Below are 16,743 nucleotides of genomic sequence, written 5' to 3'. Positions count from 1 at the left end.
TACGGCCCTCTCATGTCTCTCTGGTCTGGCCTGGAGGCTGCCCTGCAGAGCTGAGCTGGAATCACGAGCAGACAATCACTGAAGAGCTGACAGCTTCTGCACGGGCCCTCCTGCCAGCAGCTGAGGGAAGACACCGGGCCTCGGGAAGACGATCTCTCTTGGGACCATCTCTCCGGACCGGTCACAGCTTCCTCAGTCAGAGATACTGACCCTTCAACAGCTGCCATAAGAGACTGAAAAACTGCTGTTCAAGTTTTATTACCCTCGAGGACCTCTGCAAAGGATTTGATTCTTTGTATAGCTGTAGGGGCTTCATGGTTGCAGATCTTCTTGATTTGCAGCTAGTGTATCAACTATAAAAACTACTTTTTTTGTTAATTAAAAGCTTCTTACAGAGGTGTCTTTTCTAAGTTTACAAAAAATACTGTCCAGCTTTACTGTAAAAGTGGTGTGATCAGTTCTACATTGGAACTGTCCTGGGATTTTCAAACTGGAAACAAAATTTCAGTTGTAGTTTCGTATTGATACACACTTCTTTTAAACATGCTTGAGAGTTTCATAAAATTATTTCAAGCTTCTCATAAAGTTGTAAAGACAAAGCTTATTAATTCTAAATTACGTTGAGTCTTTTTCTTCTCTCAGTTATAAACTCTTGAGGATGGTGGTGCTTCAGTAGTATAATGCATCAAGCCAGGGGCAGTGCAGGTGTTAATTACATTTTTGAAAGTAATAATTAAATAGTTTTTACTTCACACTGAGACCCTGAACTCCATGCAGCAAGTTAATTGAATTTAGTAGTAGGAAAATAAGAGAATAAATCTGGATTGCAGAAGGCACTGCCAGAAATCTGTGACTAGAGTGATTGGAAAATAAATTGATACTCTTTTCACACACTTTTCTTAGTTGCTGTTTCATTTAATCTTGATAAGGGAGGTTGGACTAGATGTCGTTTTAAAGTTCTCTTCCAACCCAACCCATTCTGTGAACCTTCTATAAGGGCATGGACAAGCTGCCTGCATCATCTAGTACATATCAGTTTTATCAGTGCAGTGTAATTCATCACTATTTCTATAGCTCCTCTGCAGCCTCATCCTTGAACAGTGAAAGAGAAAACAGTTCTTAGGCAGTTCTCATGACAGTACAGTAATTTTTCCAGCTGTTGTGTACTGCAGAAGTTGCTCTGCCTACTGAAACTCTGAAATCATGTATTTCCTTCCTAGTAGGAAAAAAAATTGCCCATGCATTACCCATGAAGACCTTTGCACTATTTAACAGACCCTCCAAGCATGTTCTGTGATGTCTTAGGTAGAAGCAGCACAGGTGTACTACTGGAGAAACAGAGAACCTTGCAAGGAAAGGGCATCTCTATATCAGATTGTAACAAGGAATATAATGTGGTTCGTAAAACAATTTTATCTCATTGTCAGACTGAGTGATGAATGTGCCGGTTTTGACTGGAGTAAATTTAAATTTTTTCACAGTAGCTGGTATGGGGCTGTGTTTCAGACTTTATGAAAACAGTACTGGTAATACACAGATGTTTTAGTTATGCTAAGCAGTGCTTATTCAGTATCAAGGCCTTTTTTGCACCTCACCCCACCAGGCATCCTAGGGATGGCTGAACATCTGCCTGCCAATGGGAAGTGGTGAATGAATCCGTGTTTTGCTCTGCTTGTATGTGTGGCTTTTGCTCTCCCTATTAAACTGCTTTTATCTTGAACCATGAGTTTTCTCACTTGTATTCCTCTGATTCACTCCCCCATTCTGCTGTGGAGGGGAGGAGTGAGCGAGTGGCTGTGGAGCTGAGTTGCCAGCTGGGGTTAAACCATGACATCACCTTTCAGCTACCTTATTTCGCTTCTTTTTTTTGTTTGTTTTTTTTAATTGAATCTCTTTTCATGTACTTTTTGGTGCTGCTAAGTTGATACCAGAAGAAAAGAGGACATTTTTACTATCTACATTTTCCTAAAACACATACTATGCAACATTGTGAACACTCAAAAAATCTACACTTGGAGATTTTCAGAACAGAAGATTTTCAAAAGAGACATGATGTTGTAATGGCAACCTGAAGTCAACTGAAGCCAGAAGCATCACACTTCCCAATTCTTTGTCTGCCACGTATGCAGCTTATCTGATTCGCCGTAGAACTGTCCACATTTAGTCCTAAACAGAAATCCTCTGTAGTTCAAAAAAATTAAAATTCTGGGCTTTTAAAAAAGGAAGCAAAGTACAAAAGGGAGATCTCTCACAAAAGGACTGAGTTTCTCTGGGAACTGAGCAAGCATTTCTCCAGAAGATTTCTACTGAGAACAGCAGGGCTATCAAGTAGCACTTTTATGTCTCTTATTCAGATAAGGCTGTTGTGCAGTGTTTGCTGCATTTTCCCTCTTCCAACACAAGGCAGAGAATGTTTCTAAACTGCACATTTGTGTCTTTTTCTCTTGGTGTTACCTATCTGCAATAGCTTTTGCCATTTTGCATGTGTGTGCATGTGAGTATTATCTGAATGAACAAGTGCAGTCAGCAGTACTAATTCTTACTGCAAAAGATGAGATAGGAAATATGAATATAATCCCTAATGCTAAGTTTATACTGTGGGGTTTTTTTAATCACTCTTCTTCCTTCATAGACGTAGAGGGGAAATGCTGTCTCTAGAATACATTTAGAATGTGAATTACAGGCACAAAAATCTGCCTTGTTGGAAACATGCACTGTTTTTCACAGTTTGAGGTAGCAGTTTCACTGTCAGTAGGCACTGATTAGAGAGCAGGCAGGAATGTGCTTGGGGTTATACTGAACAGTGGTCTGTGATTTGCTGTCCTATTAGCAATGGCTGAATCTTGCCCAAGGTCCATGTACTTCTGGCATGGATGAACTTCGACTTGAATGCAGGTTTGGGTCTGTATCTGGAAAACAGTGTAGACATATCTAAACTAGTCATGTTTATATAAAACCCAGCTAACAATGAGCATGCAGATAAGGCTTAAATTGAAACAAAAATCCTTTCTCCAATGCAAGATTAACTTTTTGAATGATAATTACAAGTCATCAGTTTTCTTTCACAGATACCAGTAATTGCCCTGGGGCACAATTCTTCAGGAAAGAAAACCTCCTTTTTACAGGTTCTGCCTCATTATCCCTAGGTAACTGCACTGCCAATAGGGATATACTGACATGCAAGCACGCAGGACTCAGTGACAGTAGAGAGTAGATGGGTGGTGGTAGTTATTTTATTTTGGGAAGGAAGGTGATCTCTACTTAGCTGGAAGATAAATTGACTTTTAATCACAGTCTGTCTTCCAGTAAACATATTTTTAAATCAGTCCCTGTTTTTCAATTCAGTAAGCTCTGTTAAGCTACCAAGAAGTGCACATATCTGCAGTGAATCAGTGGCGGGTTAAATTTATGTATAACAGAAATCACTGATACATACTAAGAAAAAGCTTTCTCTTTTAAAGACAACCAAGAATAACATATATCTTAAAATCATACTGAATCTGCCCTTCTCTGAGTTCTCATCTTGTAAATCTTGTTAAAAATGTTTATCATTAGAAAATAGTAAATTGGAAAACTAAATTTGATTTGTTTTGACTTTTTTTTTCCACTTTGTGCTGCACTTAATGTAGGGCAGAGTTATGCTTTCTGGCTAGGCAAGTGCATTTCTGAACCTCAGCTCTGTCTAATGAGCTAGCAGAATATCCTATTCATAGAATAACAGAATCCTTTAGGTTGGAAAAGACCTCTGATATCATCGAGTCCAATCCTTGACTGTTCACCACACTGTCAACTAAGCTATGGCACTAAGTGACACTTGCAGTCATTTGTTGAACACCTCCAGGGATGATCACTCCACCACCTCCCTGAGCAGTCCATTCCAAGTTTAACAATCCTCTCCATGAAGAAATTTCTTCTGATGTTTCAATTCCTTTTGATGTCCAAAACTGGCACACCATCTTGTTTCCTCCATTTATGACACAAATCCTTATTGGAAAGGAGTCAGCCCTATTGGGATAACTTGATCTCTTCCTGATACTCATTGTAAATTGTGTTATCTCCTGAATTCCAGCTCCAAACAACAGCACAGTGCCTGGTTGCAAACATCCCTACAGCCAGGCTGTGTTTGGACACCATATACCATCAGGTTAGAATCCAAGGCACTCAGAGATGGTTGGTCCATGCTTAGTAAGCACTGGGAAGACACTTTTAAACTGTAGTTCGCTTGTTTGTGTTTGTCTTTGAAACTGCAGAGAAATTCCTGGGACTACAATGTATGGTACTATTTTAAACAGATGAGAATCTGATGGCATTACAATAAATAATGTACTTTTTTGTGTGTAGTTTTCAACCAGGTTTAGAATCCTAGTGTGTTTTGTTATTACATGCAACACTCACACATTTACTCACTTCATTCTTTCATTTTAAAGCTATCTTCCTTCAAAAACAGATCAGCAGCCCATGCTAGCTTTATATTTTCTGAGCTTACTATTTCTTCCTTTAGGTGGGACATGTCTAAAAGTAAGTATTCCAGTTGTTTGTAAAAGTGCTAGAATTATCCCTGTAGACTGCAATGTGCTTGCAGTCCCTATAGTGCAATAAAGTTTTGGCATAAAAAGCTCAGAATGCAACAAAATCAGAATGCACTGTATAAAGTACTGAATACTTTCATGAAGGCAACAGCGTTCACTCATTGCTTCAACAAGCTCATTTTTACTGCTGACCTGTATGACAAAAGGGGAGGTCCTCATTCTCTCTAGACACCTGAAGAACTGTGTAGTTTCAAATGTAAAAAGTTATTTGTGGTCCTGGATGGAAGATACTGTATGTTTGGGGTTTTTTTAAGATTTGCTGTTTTGAGTGGAGAATTTACCACTGGTTGAGGTAAATCATACATTTAGTAGAAGTCATAGTTATAACATCAGTGTTCCTAGTAACTGAATTTTACTCACAATATTGAATCTCAGAATGGTTTGGGTTGGAAGGGACCTTACAGATCACCTAGTTCCAAACCTGCCATGGGCAGAGACACCTTGCTCTAGACTAAAGCCCCATCCAACCTGGCCTTGAACACTTCCAGAGATAGGGAGTCCACAACTTCTCTGGCCAACCTGTTCCAGGGCCTCCTCACCCTCACAGTAAAAAAAATTCTTCCCAATATCCGATCTGAACCTGCTCTATTTCAGTTTGAAGCCATTCCCCCTTGTTCTGTCACTGCACACCCTTGTCAAAAGTCCCTCACAGCTCTCTTTGAAGCCCCCTTCAGGTACTCAAAGACCACAATAAGGTACCCCCAGAAGCTTTCCTTCTCCAGGCTGAACAACCCCAACTGGTCTGTCAGCCCACTGATAACCTTGGTGGCTCTCCTCTACTCTCACTCTAGCAGGTTGTGCCAGTTTTGACAAATTTGGAGGAAAATATCCTCTGATAGAAGGCAGGTTACAACCATCCCTCCCCCACCAGGTTTGGGGGGAAAAAAAATTCCTCTGAGGAAAGTGAAAGAGATAAAAACCCTATTTATTTAACAAACACACAGGAAAAGAATAATAATGCTGAATAAGAAAACCTCTCGCTGTGGAGAAAAACCTGGGAAGATTTCAGAGTCCTTCTGTAGGTGTGGTCTCTCTCCTCCTCCTCAGAGCTGGGTCAGTGTGAGCCCACCTCCAGGGCCTCGGTGGAAAATTCTCCCAATGTGTTCTGATGTTGAAGCAGTCCAGAAGAGAAGAAGGGAAAAAGTGAAGTCCCAGGAAAACAAAGTTCAACTCTCTGTCTCCCTCCAAAGAAAAGGAGCCAAAAGCTGGCTGGAAAGCAAGCAGGGTGCTTCCTCTGCTCTTCTCACTGTAGTAGGACACAGAGGAGTGCGTATCTGTGTCCTTGAACAACTGCTTTGAAAAGTTCACTTGATTTTTTCCTCTCCCCCCTCTCAGGCTCCGTTTAAAGGCACAGAAAGGCACAGGATTGATTTTCTGGGCATAGAGCAGCAATAGGAGATACACATCATAAAGTCACCCCAAGAAACAGATCTACATCCTTCCAGTGCTGCAGACCCCAGAGTGGATGCAGTGCTCCAGGTGGGCACATGCAAGGGCAGAGCAGAGGGGCAGAATCCCCTCTCAACGTACTGGCCCCACTGCTTTTGATGCAGCCCAAGTTGGTTTTCTGGGCTATGAATATTTCCGCTTGATAGCAAGATGCAAGACGATGAACAACAGTAGTATGACTAAATAGAGAAGTGTGAATGTTTCAACATGGTCTGTGCGATTTTTTGCTGTTATTTCTGATCATGGTTACATCAACTCAACTTTTGAAACCATTATTCATCTCTCATGCCTATTATAATAGTAGGTTAGATGGTGACAGGTGAATTTAAAACACTTAGAAATCTGAGAAGATGCTGAATACTGAATGTGGCAAAGAGTTATTTTTGTTGCTATCTATTCAAAATGAGATGGCCTTAGAAACAATGCCTTAATTCTTTCTTGTAAAGATTAAAGTGCTTTATTTCAAACACTTGAATGCTACAGTTAATCCTAGCATATCTACCTAAATGCTACTGAGGACATTCCTGTAATCTGGTAATTAGTAAAGCAAAGCCTTAGTTACCTAATTGTAGGTGATAATTCCAGAGTTCTAGTGGTGGTGATAAATACATTGTGAAAAAATGCAGTACAGGAGCTTTTGAGAGCTTTCATTTCTTTTAAGGAGGAAAAAAATGCAAAAGTCTGGGTCAGATGTTTAAAGTTTGCTGGGCACAGCATCTTGAAGTGCTAGATGCATCATGTTGTATATAGCATCTAACAAAAAGGATATAGTGGGAAAGGTAGAGAAAGTTGTTCCTTAGCATAAGACTCATGTCCTTTTTTCCTGTTTTTCTTCGACTACATTCTCTCGCTGTTTACAATCCAATTGTTGTTCTAGATTTTGTCTCAATTATTTATTTTGCAGAAGCAAGGATTTTATGTACTCCCACACATAAACATCTGCTCATCTATCATTATGCTGGATTCAGTAATACAGTCAACAGTTCGCATATGTTTTTATGCTTTTAATCTCTCATAATCTGTATATTTTCAGGTCTCACATTCCCCCTCTCAATAAGGGATTGTCTTTATTCTTCCCTATCCCTCATGTTTTGTCATGACACTCTTCAGAGCTTTGTTCTTTTAATAGTACTTTCTGTCTTAGGTTCAACAATGCTTTTATTTTTGTACCTATTTGGCTTTGTGAAATTTTTTCATTGTTTTGGTAGCTATGCTTGTACAGACAGAATATATTGGTTTTCTTAAGGAAGAAGGTAAAACAAACCTGCCTTTGTCTCTCTCATATGGTACTTAAAATACATAACCAGATATCGCACGCTCAAGGTAAGAGTAATTGATACCAACATCACAACTAAATTGCACTTTATACTTAGCGTATATTTATAATTAGAGTAGATAAAGAGATGTAGAGTAGATACAGAGATGTAGAGTAGATACAAAGATGTGTCCTAGGGAATGACCCTGACCTGAGTTGGTTGATGAGTGAGAAACTCTGAAATGACATCCTCTCAATGTCCAAAGTGGAATAAAATCCCCAAGTTGGATGGCACAGAAATGGTACTGGTTCTTGCACCAGGTCAGGCTCCAGCCCCATCCCTGTCTCTCCACCCCCTCTGAAGTAGCTTTCACATTTGTTACAGCATAATTAAAGATTAATTGGGTAAAAGAGGCAGACTGAAAAAGGGCATTAATCTGTGGCCACATGGTCAGAGGACTCACTGGGGAGTGACTGGAAATACTGTAAATTCCATTTATGTACTTTGTTCAGTAACTGTTCTTGAAACAGAATCAGCAATTGAATTTTTTATTTCATTTCATATTTCAGGTTTTACTTTTAGAGTGAAAGTGTTATAAGTAGGTATCAACTCATGTTTTTCCAGTGGTGGAAACATTTTTCAGCCCTTTGATAGGAAGCAGAAGGAGCCCCATTAGCAGGGGCAGGTGCCAAGCCTATACCCCAAGGTGTTCAAGGCACTCTGGGTAACTCAAGCATCTTTGAGTACTCCAGTCATTACATAAGCATTTCATCTAATGGCAGTTTAATTAATAACAGACCTTGAAACACAGACCAGGAAAAGGGCCTTGTGACGTTAAACCCCTTTCATGTTCCTGCCAGCCCCTCAATCTCAGCTGTTGAACAGGGGCTTGGCGCAGTGGGGAGGCCTCACCTGCAAGGTGAGATGGGGGCTCAGGATATTCCCCAGGTGAGGAGAACTTGGAGAAGTGTCTGTGCCTCACAGTAGTGTCCTACCTGCTGATCCTTAACTCGGGCTCCTGGGACTTGCTGCAGGGCTGTCCTCCAGCTGTCCTGCATGGAGCTAGTGTTAGGAGACTGGGTGGCCTCCGGAAGAGAGCTGGTTCTTTGCAGTGCTAAAAACCCCACCCTGGAAACACAGAGGCAACGTGCAGGAGGATTATAGTGCAATCACCTCAATCCCATCAAAACGAATATGTGATGCACAGAGCCCTTTTGAGTGATGCCTATCAAATGCACAGCCCGTGGCACTTGGTGGCATTTGACTGACTGTAAGGTAAGGTGCCAGCTAAATGCTGTTTTCAGGCTGAGCAGATAATTCGTCTCTGAACACCTACTCTCTTCCCTGGATCTGGCCAGGGTTGTTTGATGGTTACATACCTCCTGAGGTTTACATTTTCTCTTAAGGAGTCACACAGTATTCAGAAAAAAGTAATCTTCCATTGCCTCAATACAGGCAAACTCTTTTATTATTGTCACTGTGAATCTCCTCAAAACTGAAGCACTTTTACATAGTTCAGTCTTTAAACATCCTCTTTTATTCTCATTCAAGAAAGTCTGGTTTTGATAACAGTCAAGGATTTTAGTTTTTCATTTTGGCTAAAATAAAGAAAAGGTCCAAGGAGAAATATGGTAGCTTTTATCCCTTTAATTATGGGTTTTTTTTCTGACATAGAGCATTGAAATCTGGCTAACAACATATAATCAAAGTAAAATAATTTTATCTTTGATTTTACTGTTTCAGTGATTCTTGAAGTAAAAATACACCTCTGTATACACTTTTGCTCCCCCACTACATTTAAGGCTCAGTAAGAACTGCTCATGTTGTACAATAGTCAGCATTTTGCCTATATTTTTATGCATGCAATTCGTCATCCGTTTATGCCTCTTTAAGGTTTGGCAGTGATTTCTTAAAATGTCTCTTCTAGTTGCAGTGCTCCTTTCAAAAATTACTTTCTCTTCCTGAGGCTCCTTGGTAAAAGACAGAAGAAAGGATAGTGGCAGAAGTATTATAAACTGAAGCAGATGGCATTTTGGTTTTGCAGAATATAATGAAGCTTGCACACAAAGTTAATTGTGTCATAACCAAGTACATTTCTTGAACTATGATGAAAATCAACCAGACATTTCCAGGAGGAAGGATTTTCACATAATTTAAGAAAGTGCCAGTAAATAACATGCCCATAAATAGAATCATTCCAAGCTGGGAAGACTTGGAGAGGTCAACAAATAGGCTAATGTAAGGAGCTTAGCTGGCTGATGCTTTTGAAGGTGTCTAGTCCTTTCTGATGGCCATGTTTAAAACTTTCATATAAGCCAGAAACTGTAAATAATTTCAAGGACCAAAACATCAAGATTAAAAGAAGCATTGAAGGACTCATCCCCAGTCACTTCCTTTGGGAACTGCAAATAGCAGGATTAAATCAGATTTCACAGATACATCATGGTCATTGGAGAACAGAGAAAACTGCTTATAGTTCACTTTGGAGAAAAAATAAAATGTGTGCTACTGCGACAGAGTAAACAATGGTGGTAAACTTATTACTTACCATAATCGGCTGTATTTTTAGGGATGAACAAAATGGTATTAGATCTGAGAACTTCTAAACAGGTGTCAGAGAATATTAATAAAACTACAGAGGCAAAATTAGTGTCTTCAGTGCAAGATCTCCCTTGCTTGTTTTTATTTTTTTTATGTTCTTACTAGTCTCTGAACTGTCTTGTTCAATGGTCTTTCCCATTGTTTTCTGTCAACATATTCTTGCATTATAATTCTTTCCCATGATATATATTTAAAACCTAATACTTTTTATTTCATTCTTCAAGATTGCATTACTAAATTGTATGCAACATATACCATGAACCTTATATAAAATACAGAAAGAGTTGCCAGCCATAAGTCTTGCATGTGCAAGGGGACAAAGAGTTCATATCCGATTATGCTGCCCTTCATCAATATTAGTGGAACTCTTATTACAACCCAGTAGAGTACAGTCTGTGTATACAGATGGCTGCTCATTAACCACAAAATAGTAGTTTTACACAAACCCTCCTACTTGGTTTTGCTGAAACTACAAGTGGACATGTTTATGTTTTTTCAAATACCCAGGAGTGTTTCTTCTTTTCCTCAAAACGGAAAATAATAATGAGTGGTAATGATCTAATTCAGAAAGAGGAAATCTCTCATGCATATGAGAAAGTAAAGTAGTATTTGGAAGATATGTGCATGATCAAGAACCTATATGGGGGGAAGAGGGGAATAACAATAACCACAGGTGCTTCCCTTAATTGAGATATGTAATAATAGTGTTTTTTGAAAGATAATATACTTTTACCAGGGAAATGCTATTGAACTAGAATATTAAGGTTAAACAATGACACCAGTAGAAGAGAGTCAGAGTCCATCTGGTCCTCCAGTGTCTGTAGGAGGCTTTGCTTCCTTAATCTCAAAGCATAGACTTTGACTGTAGCCATACAGGGTATTCGTAGGTTCTTTCTGCAACAATTAATTCAGTGTATTTTCTGCTAGCCTGGACATACTGCAGTCACATTGGTTATGACCTTGTTTTACTGTATATTTCAGCTGTATGAACTTCATGCCTTTCAAAGGAAATCTGTCATTGCTTTTTGTTCCCCTTCCCCCATCCCTATTCCTTGTGTTGAAGGAAATCTCTGCAAGATGGAGTTAAAGTCTTCTGTATGACTCCTTGCAGCCTGGCAGACAGCAGCAGCAGTGAAGAATGTACGAAACTGAAGGTGTGGCAGGCAGAAACAAACAGGTAGTCTGGGGACACCTCCAGCCCACAGCAGTGAAGGAAGCTCTCATGACATTTGCAACTAGTCAGAAAGGGGGGAATGGGTTTCAGAACATAGGCATGCAATTTAATAGGACAGGCAGCTTGCCTCCAGCTATAGAGAGAGTACCTTAGGGAGTCTACAGGAGCCTTATTGTCTACAGTTACCTACCCCCAACTCTGAGTGTTGCAACAATTTTTGTCATGTGGTATTACCTATAGCAGTGATCAGCATACCATTGAAGAGATGAAGTGGGCGTTTCTTGGAAGAAATGATCCAGAACTCAAGATTCTGCTATAAAAGCACAGTTGCTGAGGGAAAAATAATAAAATGTGAGGCAACTTTTAAATTAAAACTAAACTGTCCACTTCTGCTGTCCACTTGGCTTATGTACCTACTACATTTCCTTTCTTGTTCACCAGTTATGTTGAACCCCACACACTTATTTCCCAAAGCCCTCCAGTCCCCCCATTTCTCAGAAGACTCCAAGAAAAATAAAATTGTACCAATCAACCTGATGAGAAGTTCTAGAACTGAAAGAATATGTACAGCCAAAAAGCAATTTTTAGCTTTCAAAAATAATGAATATAAACAGCCTCAGATATATAATTGAATAGTTCTGATTGCATACAATTAAAGACCTTCTTACTCAGATGTTAGATATCAAGGTGGGATTTAGCAAATCTTATCAAATTCTTTTTACATTTTAGTAGTGGTATAAAGTTCTGAAGCATAAACTTTCCTGCTAGTTATTTCTGGATGTAAATGAGAAAGTAAACACAGGCAATAATTAGAGAAAGCTGCAAACAGGCACATAAAAAGCTTTATTCTTTGCACTCACAGTGTGAAGCTTGATGCCAATACACTGTCTTTAAAAATACTTCAGGATAATGCAGATAAATTGACTAAAGTCTGTAGCTGAGTGCCGCAGCAGCCAAAAAATGAATACAAGTATACCGGTCTCCCCACTCATTTATTCCTGAAGCATTACGAATGCTATATTACTTTCTTAAAATGTAATATGGCGATACAAAAATACATAATTTTAAAATGTGAAGAATTTAATGGGGCATATGCTACTAAAGAAGCCTAGTTTCTGAACTTGTGATCAAATGCTTGTATGGCAAGTAACTGTGACTCTTTTTTCCTGCAGTATTTCTTCTGAAATATATTCTTCACAAATGGTGTTTAGAACAATTTATTTGATAGTATTGTCACTCCTCTGTAAGTAGGAGGACAGAAGTGAGGGATGCTCTTAACAAAGTTTGCTTCTCTGGAACATCCAGTAGGAAGCTCACATAATCAAAACTGCTGGTGTCTCTTTAGGTGAGACAGTGACGTTTGTTATTGCAGGCTGCAAGGAGGCTTGACTCGAGGCTCTCTGCCCTCACAAACTGGAACACACAGATCTGTTCTTGGACTGTCTGAAAAATGGAGACTGATGTTTACATTATGAGGACCATTCCTTCCTGGGTAGTTTGTGTCCTTTCCCACGTAGCAGCCTACTCATCTCCAGATTCCAGCTATTCTGATCACCTGTGTGTTAAGGAAGTAACTGATACAATTGCACCATGTTACATGGCCTTCTGCTTTCTAAAACCCCACTTTGTGATGAGTTACTTGGTCATCACATCAAATGTTTCAGTAGTACAGCTCAGCCGGCATTTTTTAGGACTCCTGATGTGAAGTGCCATATTCTGTACTTCAGTAAAAGGTTTATGTTTTAGATCATGGTGTTTATGTTCGTGCCTGTGCAAGGGGTGAATAGACTGCTTGGCTCTAATCAGTTTATATACAATGACGTTTGGACTTGGGAAACTTCTCAGGGTAGCTACGACTGACCAGTGTGCTTTGCTCTGGTCCTGTCCCCTCTCTTGAGTCAGTGTACAGTTTTGCAAAAAGCCATTTCAAGAGGTGATCTTGTTGAAAATTGCTTTTTATTTATACCTGATTTTTCGTTTCATTCCCTGCATCAGCTCACTGTTTGCACAAGCTCAAATGGTGCATATGCTACTAAAGAAGCCTGGTTTCTGAACTTGTGATCAAGTTGATGCCCTGGTAAAGGGGCTTCAAACACACAAAGGCAGAAGATAAGCTGACTGGGGAAGCTTGAACTGAACCTGTGAAATTTCATCATCATTTTAGGGGAGGAAGTGGGGAGGAGAAGGAAGAAACTGCCTTCTATAGTATGTTGTAGTGGCTGTTGTAGACATTCACATAGAAATTCACATTCAAAGTTTAGTAGGGTTTTTTTTTCTTTTATCTCTTCATTCTTTTTTTTGCGTTTGTTCTCCTGCTTGAGTGCATGCTTAAAAATCTTGTATTTTACAGTGATTGTTATTGATCATATTTTGACTCTCTCGATGTTCTAGTTGAAGGAACATGGCCTTAAAACACCAATGACTATGTCAATTGACAAGTTTCTGAAAATTAAGGCTTTCCAAACTCCAAAGGTGCTCAAATTATGCCTCATTTTCCTTGGACATTCTTCTTACTTATTCCTTCCTAGGAGAGTATCAGAGTGGTATATGAACAATTGCTCTTTTTATCAAGTAACAGCAATGCCTTCTAAGGGAGATTTTGACTTTTTATTCTGGTTAAATGCATGAATAGGTTATTTTTGTCCCAGCAGAAGATAATATTCTCCTTCATTGAATAATGTGGCTTGTGTATTAACTCCAGATATGGGAAAGTTGAACTGAGTTCCTTTCTCTGCAGGTGACAGATCTTATGCTCCTGAACAGAGTGCCATAAATACCCAGCTCTCAGATGAGTGCTCTTGCTCTGCGCTTGTAAAGTTGATTCTCTTTGTCTAAACCAAAACATTGAGCAAGGGCCTGGGATCCTCCCAAGGAATTTCAAACAGCTCTCAAGTGGAGCTGAAGGTTCACTGCTTCTCTGTTCCAGTCAAGGCAGAAAGAAAACCAAACCTGGCTTCTGCCAAGTATTCTAGCTAGGAGCTGATGGAGTTTTCTTGAGTGAGGGGCCTTTGTTGAAGTTATTTCACCTTCTATAAAATATTTCTATACATGTCAAGAGGCATTCCATAAATGTGATGCATTGACATGAGGTCTCCTCAGGCCTTGTAAGCCTGAATAAAAGGATGTTTCTTCATAGTGCAGTTTTATGAGCTCTTATTTTTCCTCAAATAAAGTGTCCCAAAGCAAAACTTTCTGTTTCAGGCTTAAAAGATCAGTTTTTTGTTAAATGGATGTTGGGGCTTTAGGAGCTCTCCTGGGTTTGTTTTTTTTTTTTTTTTTCTGTTAAAGGAATTTTCTCCATTCGTGTTGCTAGGGGGACAAACGGCTGGGTCCTTAAGAAAAACAAAAGAGCTGGCCATGGGGTGGGGCGCATCTGGCTGCTCTTTTGTTTCACCTGGGTGTGTGGGCAGTCGGTCTCATGAGAGACGCTGCTTTCTTCAGCTGCTTTTCCTTCTGCTGGAGAAGCCCCGGGATCCCAAAGCCGCCTTCCCCGCCCCACTCGGAGCCGGGCCGTGGCCGCCCTGCCCCACCGTTCCTTGGAGCCTTCGCTACGCTGTAGCCCTGCTCGCTCTGCCTGCCCAGACCTCCAGGGATTTCCCCGCTTGGATACATCGTGTCTGCCACCTGGGATTTTTGCTCCTCCCTGCCGTTCCAGCCTGCTGTTCCCGAGGGTCCGGCCGGACACCGGGATCGGCTGCCCAGGGGTTTGTGAAGCTCCTTTGTCCCATCCCTTCCCGGGATCCCAGGCCGCCGGTGCCGCGTGCTCCCCGAGCTCGCTCCGGAGCGCCCCCTGCAGCCGCGGGGGAACCATCGCACCTGCCCTGCTCACCGGGAGCCGCCAGCGCCCCTGCCGGCTGCGAGCGGAACTGCACCCGAGGGGAAAGGGCCCGACAGCCGAGAAGGCCGGGACTGGGTTTGTGGTTGTTTGCTGTTACTGCCATAGTTGTTGTTGTTTGTTTGACTGGTTCTACACATATAGATACATAATAGTAAAGAACTGTTATTCCTATTTCCCACATCTTTGCCTAAAAGCCCCTTGATTTCAAAATTATAATAACTCGGAGGGAAGGGGGGTTGCATCTGCCATTCCAAGGGGGGCCCCTGCCTTTCCTTAGCAGACACCTGTCTTTCAAACCAGGACAATGGACCAGAACTTCTCTATGTTCTATTTCAAGAAGAGTTGAGAAAAATAAGTTTAGCTTGATAAAAACTAAATATGATTTTCATTTTTTGTTGATTCAACAGCAAAAGTCTCAGATGAAAGGACCTCAGAATACCAAAAACCACTGTCCTGCCATTTTGGTGAACATATGTATCACTTCTTCATTATTTAAACACCTTTCTGTGGACATCTGTTGAGTACTATATTACTTGAAAATAGTTCACTCTAATATTTTTAATCATTTATTTATGGTATGTTTTGTGGCATGCTACATAATACTGTGTCTTTCTGGACCTTGTAAACAGAAAAAGAAAAAAATTCTGGCTCAATGTAAATGCTAATACTGGTACCAGAATTATTATGTCTGCCTATTGATATCATCCAATACAACAATCCTGCTGAATATTTTCTAAGATAAGCAAGTATAAGGGATTATACTTGATTATAGTAAAGGGAGGGATTTGTAAATGTCTCCATGAAGATTTTTCCTACTATTTACTCAGCTCTGCTCTTGTGACTGGTTTAATGAATGCATAAATCAGAGCTGAGTATTTTAGAAGTCTATCCATCTGTAATTCTCTTTCAGCATTCTCTCATCAGTATGAAATACTGTGCCAAGAGCTACATCTGTGTAGTTTACAGAATTCAAATAATTATGAAGATGAAAAACTAATTTAATAAGGAAACAAAACAAAAGAGCTGATAGTATAGAAATGTCCATAGTGGCATAAAAAAATCACAAAGACAAGAAAACTAAGGTAAATCTCCTTATGTAACATTTTGTCACTGTTTTGCACACCAGACCTCATACAGTGTATATGTAAAACTAAAATAAAGACAATGATTAGCATATTAGTAATTAATTCAGGGGGATGCAAATCTATAAAGAAAATATGCTGACACATTATCAACTGATTATTTTCACTCTTGAAATATTTACAAATATATCTGTTTTCAAGATTTGAAAGAAAAAGAAAACATCAAACATAAAATGCTACATAAAAATATAAAACAACTTAAGTTTACACCTAGAAATCATTAATTATGACCTAGTAACAACTGTGGTTGCTTTTCTATACTACTCCCATATAGCAAGGATAATATAATTGAGTTAGTCTGTTTAGACAAGTATACACTTTATGTTGTGAATGTTACAAGAAATTGATTTCATTCTACACAAGCTTTAGTATAAACACACTGTAGGCTTCTTAAAAAAAACCTTATCAGTCACAAGACAGTTCATCTACTTTTTATAACTTATTTAATTAGTGGTTATGGGTGTTAGATGGGACAAAGTAAAGACAAAGTTCAATCAAAACAGATGGAGCTACAACAGGATTTGTAAAATGGGTTACTTCACTGCTGGCAGCCTAGATCTCATTTCAGAGAAAGAATCAAAGCAGAACTGAGAAAGAAAAGGAAAACTTAAAGGTCACATAGAAGATCTGCAAAACACACTTAATCCAGAGACCTTTTTTGCATGTTTTTCCTAAATACTTTTGTAGTATTGAA

Source organism: Corvus moneduloides, chromosome Z (assembly GCF_009650955.1).
Source record: "Corvus moneduloides isolate bCorMon1 chromosome Z, bCorMon1.pri, whole genome shotgun sequence".
Taxonomy (NCBI): Eukaryota; Metazoa; Chordata; class Aves; order Passeriformes; family Corvidae; genus Corvus; species Corvus moneduloides.
Note: the sequence above shows the minus strand (reverse complement) of the source record.